Genomic DNA, 8,419 nt, shown 5'->3' on the forward strand with positions numbered 1-8,419 from the left:
AGCACGTGAGTTATCCGTGCAGATCCTTATATTATACTATAGCACGTGAGTTGTCCGTGCAGCACGTCAGTTGTCCGTGCAGATCCAGATATTTATACTATGGCACGTGAGTTGTCCGTACAACACGTGAGTTGCCCGTGCAGATAATAATGCTTGGGCTGTATGAGCCCCTCATGAGTCTGAACACCCTCAGTGAGCGCAAGTGCATATTGAGCATGTGCATTGAGGGCTGAGAGTTGAGTGTCGAGTTATTGAGGGCTTGAGTGACAGTGTCTGTGAGGTTTCATCTATTTCACTTTGTTGCTGCATTTAGCTGAAAATTGTCTCGATGGAATTGGTAATTATGCAACTGATCTTTTACTCATGTTTACTCTTAACTGTGAAAATTATCAACTGAATTATTCTGTATAGCTCGTCACTACTTCTCGATTCCTTATTTATTTATGTTACTTGCTGAGTTGGTTTTACTCATACTACACCCTGCACTACATGTGCAGATCCAGGTGTGTCTGAGCATGGATATTGTTGAGTCCAGGCCTAGTTGAGTTTCGGAGGCAGCAAGGTAGCTGCCGGCGTCCGCAGGACCTTGTTACTCCTTCCACATTTCTTTCCGTTTTGTACTGATATTTAGATATTTTTTATAATAGTTTTAAATAATTATACGCTCATGACTTGGTGACACCCCGATGTTTGGGGCTCGTTTTTCGCACTTTGTTCCAAATTTGAGTTTAACTTTGATTTTTATGAAAAATAAAATTCCTGATATGGAAAGCTTTACTTTACTTTTATATTTAGTTTGGAAGTATTTTTGGGAAGGTCGGCTTGCCTAGTACCACCGATAGGCGCCATCACGACATGTTAGGTTTTGGGTCGTGATAAGTTGTTATCAGAGCCTAGGTTACATAGGTCTTACGAGTCATGAGTGGGTTAGTAGAGTCTTGCAGATCGGTACGGAGACGTCTGTACTTATCTTCGAGAGGCTGCAGAACCCATAGGAAAATTTCAAATTCTTGGATTCTTGTCATGTGAATCTGTCTATTCTGGTATCATTGTCTCACAGATGGTGAGGACTCGTTCTACCAGTCTCTAAGGCCAGCCACTAATACCACCAGCTAGGGTCGCGAGAGGCCGAGGCCACGGCAGAGGCTGTGGTAGGGGCAGAGGTGCAGCCCGCACAATAGCTGGGGCAGTACCTACAGATCCACCAGGTGTCCCAGATCAGGACCAGATTCCAGTTGTTGATGCACCAGCTCAGGCATCACCTGTTCCTATTGCTATTTCAGGCCTTTAGCAGACCTTAGCTCAAATTCTGACTGTGTGTACCAGTCTTGCTCAGCCAGTCTCTGTTCCGGCCACCGCATCCACTTCTCAGGCTGGGGGAGGTGCTTAGACTCCCGCTGCCCGCACACCATAGCAGGTGATACAGGGATTCCAGACACCGGAGGCACCACCAGCCCAGCCGGTTGCAGCCGCTGGATTATATGGTTCCTGCTATGCCTGAGGATGATCAGCATAGGTTGGAGAGGTTTAGGAGACTCTAGCCTCCACCTTTCAGTGGCACACAGAGAGAGAGGATGCCCTGGACTTCTTAGATAGGTGTTAGAGGATACTCCGTACAGCTGGTATTCTGTAAACTTGTGGGGTCTCATTCACTACCTTTCCATTTTCTGGGGCTGTACTTAGATGGTGGGAGACTTACGAGAGCCGTAGGCCTGTTGGCGCAGCACCCCTTACATGGCAGCAGTTCTCTGTGGTCTTTTTGGAGAAGTTCGTGCCTCAGTCCCGCAGAGAGGAGCTGTGCAGACAGTTTGAGCAGCTTCACCTGAGTGATATATCTGTAATGCAGTATGAGATGCGATCCTCAAAGTTGGCCCGTCATGCTATCTGGTTGGTGCCCTCAGACAGGGAGAGGATCATGAGGTTTATAGATGGTCTCACTTTTCAGCTACGGTTGCTTATGACCAGAGATGAGGTGTTTGGTGCTACCTTTGATGAGGTTATCGAAATTGATCGGCAGATTGAGATGGTTCACGGTCAAGAGGGGGTTGAGAGGGAGGCCAAGAGTCCTCGTGGTCAGGGTGGATTCAGCGGTGCTCCTTCCGGGGGTCAGTTCTAGCACGGTAGAGGTCGTCATTTCAGACAGGCTCAGTCAGCTCGGCCATTTCTCGTGGTGTGTCATCTGGCCATGGTTCTCACAGTCATCAGCAGGGCCAGTCATCAGCAATGCACTACCAGCGTAGAGTTCTCATCATGCCCCATTCGCTCAGACATCCCCAAGCAGTTCTTTTAGGCATCAGGAGCAGCAGTTTCATCAGAGGAGGGGTTGTTTCGAGTGGAGAGATTTTGGTCGCATTATGAGAGATTGACCTAGGCTATTGGGTGGGACTCCACAGTGGAGTACTTGGCCGATGGCACCAGCACCAATTCCTCCACCACCCGCCCAGCCAGCCAGGGGTGGAGAGCAGCCAGCTAGGGGTGGAGCCCAGTTAGCTAGGGGTTGCCCGAGAGGGGTAGGTAGATTAAGGGGTGGCCAGGCCCGTTTCTCTTCCCTCCCTGCCATACCAGAAGTTGAGGTCAAAGAATATAGCTTCGGTGAAGGTGCAGTGGAGAGGTCAGCCTGTGGAGGAGGCCACCTGGGAGACCAAGATGCGGAGCAGATATCCACACCTAATTGAGACTCCAGGTATGTTTCTAGACCCGTTTGAGGACGAACGTTTGTTTAAGAGGGGGAGGATGTAACGACCTGGCCGGTCGTTTTGAGAGTTATAGCCCTGTTTTCCCTATTTCTGCTTCCTATTATGCTTTTTAGCTATATTATGATATATCAGGTTAGTAGGTTCGGGTCCGGAGTGGTTTTGGAATGAATTGAGACACTTAGTCTCTTATTTAAAACCTTAAGTTGAAAAAGTCAACTGTATGTTGACTTATGTGTAAACGGTCACGGTTTTGAATTATGATGGTTCCATTAGCTTCGTTAGGTGATTTTGGACTTATGAAAGCGTCTAGAATGTGATTTGAAGGTCCGTAATGGAATTAGGCTTGAATTGGCGAAAGTTGGAAATTTGGCGATTTCGGTCGGCAGTGGAAAATTTGATATCGGGGTCGGAATGGATTTTCGGAAGTTGGAGTAGGTTCGTGGTGTCATTTGTGTAACATTTAAGGTCATTCGGACGTGGATTGGTTGGTTTTGGCATCGATTGTCAAATTTGGAAGTTTAGTAGTTCTTAGGCTTGAATTCGAGGGTAATTTAGTGTTTTGATGTTGTTTTGAGTGATTCGAAGGCTCGACTAAGTTCCTATGTTGATATATGACTTGTTGGTATGTTTGGTTGAGGTCCCGAGGGGCTTGGGGTGATTCCGGATGGCTAACGGGAGGTTTGAAATTTGAAAATGCAACTAAACTGCTGCTGCTGATGTTTTTCTGCACCTGCGGAGGTGGAGCCGCAGGTGCCTGGTCACAAGTGAGCTTGGGGAGCCACAGATCCGGACAAAGAGGAACTCGGCTGGAACCGCAGGTGCGTAAAAGTGGTCGCATATGCGAGCCCGCATATGTGAGGGTGAGTCGCAGATGCGGAAGTGATGAGATTGGCCTATTTCCGCAGAAGCGGAGGGAGATGCGCAGGTGCGCAAACCACAGGTGCAAGAGGTTGGCCGCATATGCATAACCTAGAGTATTAAGTGAGTTCCGCACCTGCGATGGAAATTCCGCAGGTGCGGTATCGCAGAAGCAAAAAAGGGACCGCAGGTGCGGTTTCGCTGGGCAGAAGGTATAAAAGGGGGACTTCGTGATTTTTGCTCATTTCCACCCTTTTTAATTCGGACTTTGGAGCTTTTGGGGTGATGTTTGAAGGGGATTCAAGGATATTCACTGAGGTAAGTTGCTTGAGATCTATTACTATGGTGTTTTTCCGTTGTTTTCCCACCTAATTAGTAGGATTATTAAAGTGAAATAAGGGGTTAGGGCTTGGGATTTTGGAGAGTGTAATTTGAGGATTTGAGGGACCAAATGACGTCGGATTTTGATAAATTTAATATGGGTAGACTCGTGAGTCAATGGGCTTTCTGGTATTGTGACCTTTTGTCGAATTTTGAGACGTGGGCCCGGGGGCCGGGTTTGAGTGAATTTCAGGATTTGGCATATAAATTGGTATTTTCCTTGTGGGATTCATTCTCATATTGATTGTATTTTATTACTTGTGGCTAGATTCGGGTCATTTGGAGGCCGGTTCGAGAGGAAAGAGCATTCCAGAATAGGAGTTCTACGTTGTTGAGGTAAGTAACAGTTTTAAATCTAGTCTTGAGAGTATGTATCCCGAAGTTTGATATAATGTGACTGTTTGGAGGTGGCACCCATGCTAGGTAACGGGCGTGTGGGTGTACACCGTGAGAGATTGAGACTTGGTCCGTCCCGGGAGACTGTGAAGTCTAATAGCCTTTAGTTGTGTTTATATGCATTCCTGTCTACTAGAATCTGAATGCCTTTCATGTTAGAAATCATGCTTAGTAGAGTCTTGCGGATCGGTACGGAGACGTCTGTACTTATCTTTGACAGGCTGCAAAACCCTTAGGAAAATTTCACATTCTTGGATTCTTGTCATGCGAATCTGTCTATTCTGGTAACTAAACACCTGTTGTTTCATTCTCTTACAGATGGTGAGGACTGGTGTTACCAGTCAGGAGGGCCAGCCACCAGTACCACTAGCCAGGGCCGCGAGAGGCCGAGGCCGTGGTAGGGGCAGAGGTGAAGCCTGCACAGCAGCTGGGGAAGTACTTGCAGATCCACTAGGTGTCCCAGATCAGGACCAGATTCCAGTTGTTGATGCACCAGCTCAGGCACTACCTGTGCCTACTGTGATTCCAGGCCTTCAGCAGGCCTTAGCTCAGATTCTGACTGCGGGTACCAATCTTGCTCAGTCAGTATCTATTCCGGCTGCCGCAACCACTTCTCAGGCAGGGGGAGGTGCTCAGACTCCCGCTGCCCGCACACCATAGCAGGTGGTACAGGGATTCCAGACACCGGAGGCACCACCAGCCCAGCCGGTTGCAGCCGCTTAGGATTATGTGGTTCTTGCTATGCCTGAGGATGATCATCGTAGGTTGGAGAGGTTTGGGAGACTCTAGCCTCCACCTTTCAGTGGCACAGAGAAAGAGGAGGCCCGGGACTTCTTGGACAGGTGTCCGAGGATACTCTATACAACTGGTATTCTATAGACTTGTGGGGTCTCATTCACTACCTTTATGTTTTTTGGGGCTCCACTCAGATGGTGGGAGACTTACGAGAGGCGTAGTACTGCTGGCGCAACACCCCTTATATGGCAGCAGTTATTCGTGGTATTTTTGGAGAAGTTCGTGCCTCAGGCCCGCAGAAAGGAGCTGCACAGACAGTTTGAGCAGCTTCGCCAAGGTGATATGTCTGTGACGCTGTATGAGATGCGATTCTCGGAGTTGGCCCGTTATGCTATCTGGTTGGTTCCCACAGATAGGGAGAGGATCATGAGGTTTATAGATGGTCCCACTTTTCAGCTATGGTTGCTTATGACAAGAGAGGGGTGTTTGGTGCTACATTTGATGAGGTTGTCGAAATTGATTTGCAGATTGAGATGGTTCGCAATCAGTAGAAGGTTTCAAGGGAGGCTAAGAAGCTTCGTGGTCAGGGTGGATTTAGCGGTGCTCCTTCTGGGGGTCAGTTCCAGCATGGTGGAGGTCGTCATTTCAGACAGACTTAGTCAACTCAGCCATTTCACTGTGGTGCATCATCTGGCCATGGTTCTCACAGTCATCAGCAGGGCCAGTCATCATTCAGTGCACTACCAGCGCAGAGTTCTCATCATGCCCCGTTCGCTCAGACATCCCCAGGCAGTTCTTTTGGGCATCAGGAGAAGCCATTTCGTCAGAGGAGGTGTTGTTTTAAGTGCAGAGATTTTGGTCGTATTATGAGAGATTGCCCTAGGCTATTGGGTGGGACTTCATACCGGAGTACTTGGCCGATGGCACCAGCACTAGTTCCTCCACCACCCGCCCAGCCAGCCAGGGGTAGAGCACAGCCAGCTAGGGGTGCAACCCAGTCAGATAGGGGTCGGCCGAGAGGGAGAGGTAGATTGGGGGATGACCAGGCCCGTTTCTATTCCCTCCTTGCCAGACCAGATGCTATGATTACAAGTATTGTCTTAGTTTGTCACAAAGATGCCTCTGTATTATTTGACCCTGGTTCCACGTTCATATGTTTCTTCATATTTTGCCCATTTTTTTGGATATGCCCCGTGAGTCTTTAGTTTCATCTGTTCATGTATCTACTCCTGTGGGCGATACTATTATTGTGGACCGCATATATCGGTCATGTGTGGTGACCATTGGGGGTTTGGACACCCGAGTAGACCTTTTGCTGCTCAGTATGGTTTACTTTGATGTGATATTGAGTATGGATTGGTTATCTCCATGTCATGTTGTTTTACACTGTCACGCTAAGACCGTGACATTGGCGATGCCGGGATTTTTGAGGGTTGAGTGGAGCAGTTCTATAGATTATGTACCTAGTAGGGTGATTTCATATTTAAAGGCTCAACGTATGGTTGAGAAGGGTTGCCTATCTTATTTGGATTTTGTAAGGGATGTTAGTGTAGAGACTCCTACCATTGATTCGGTTCCGGTGGTACGGGATTTTTCGGATGTGTTTTCTGCAGACTTACTGGGCATGCTGCGAAGCAGATATCCACACCTATTTGAGACTCCAGGTATATTTCTAGACCCGTTTGAGGAAGAACGTTTGTTTAAGAGGGGGAGGATGTAACGACCCGACCGATCATTTCGAGAGTTATGGCCTCGTTTTCCCTATTTCTGCTTTCTATTGTGCTTTTCAGCTATATTATGATATACAGGGTTAGTTGGTGGTCCGGAGTGGTTTTAGAATGAATTGAGACACCTAGTCTCTTATTTAGAACCTTAAGTTGGAAAAGTCAACCGGATGTTGACTTATATGTAAAAGGTCTCGGTTTTGAATTCTGATGGTTCTATTAGCTTCGTTAAGTGATTTTGGACTTATGAAAGCAACTGTAATGTGATTTGAAGGTCCGTAGTGGAATTAGGCTTGAATTAGCGAAAGTTGGAAATTTGGCGATTTCGGTCGATAGTGGAAAATTTGATATCGGGATCGGAATGGATTTCCGGAAGTTGGAGTAGGTTCGTGGTGTCATTTGTGTAACATTTGAGGTCATTCGGATGTGGTTTGGTTGGTTTTGGCATCGGTTGTCGAATTTTAAAATTTAGTAGTTCTTAGGCTTGATTCCGAGGGTAATTTGGTGTTTTGATGTTGTTTTGAGTGATTCGAAGGATCGACTAAGTTCCTATGTTGATATATGACTTGTTGGTATGTTTTATTGAGGTCCCGAGGGGCTTGAAGTGATTCTGGATAGCAAACGGGAGGTTCCAAATTTGGAAATGCAACTAAACTGCTGTTGCTAATGTTTTTTTGCACCTGCAGAGGTGGAGCCGCAGGTGCCATGTCACAGGTGCGCTTGGGGAGCCACAGATCCGGACGAAGAGGAACTGGGTTGGAACCGCAGGTGCGTAAAAGTGGTCGCATCTGCGAGCCCGCATATGCGAGGGTGAGTCGCAGATGCGAAAGTGAGGAGATTGGCCTATTTTCGCAGAAGCGGAGGGAGATGCGCAGGTGCGCAAACCACAGGTGCAAGAGGTTGGATGCAGATGCGTAACCTGGAGTATTAATTGAGTTCCACACCTGCGATAGAAATTTTGCAGGTGCGGTATCGCAGAAGCAAAAAAGGGACCGCAAGTGCGGTTTCGCTGGGCAGAAGGTATAAAAGGGGGACTTCGTGATTTTTGCTCATTTCTACCCTTTTTAATTCGGACTTTGGAGCTTTTGGGGTGATGTTTGAAGGGGATTCAAGGATATTCACTGAGGTAAGTTGCTTGAGATCTATTACTATGGTGTTTTTCCGTTGTTTTCCCACCTAATTAGTAGGATTATTAAAGTGAAATAAGGGGTTAGGGCTTGGGATTTTGGAGAGTGTAATTTGAGGATTTGAGGGACCAAATGATGTCAGATTTTGATAAATTTAGTATGGGTAGACTCGTGAGTCAATAGGCTTTCTGATATTGTGACCTTTTGTCGGATTTCGAGACGTGGGCCCGGGGGCTAGGTTTGAGTGAATTTCGGGATTTGGCATATAAATTGGTATTTTCCTTGTGGGATTATTCATTTAGCTCATATTGATCGTATTTTATTGCTTGTGGCTAGATTCGGGTCATTTGGAGGCCGGTTCGATAAGAAAGAGCATTCCAGATAGGAGTTCTACGCTGTTGAGGTAAGTAACAGTTTTAAATCTGGTCTTGAGGGTATGAAGCCCAAAGTTTGGTATAATGTGACTGTTTGGAGGTGGCACCCATGCTAGGTGATGGGCATG

Source organism: Nicotiana tomentosiformis, chromosome 2, assembly GCF_000390325.3.
Source record: "Nicotiana tomentosiformis chromosome 2, ASM39032v3, whole genome shotgun sequence".
NCBI lineage: Eukaryota > Viridiplantae > Streptophyta > Magnoliopsida > Solanales > Solanaceae > Nicotiana > Nicotiana tomentosiformis.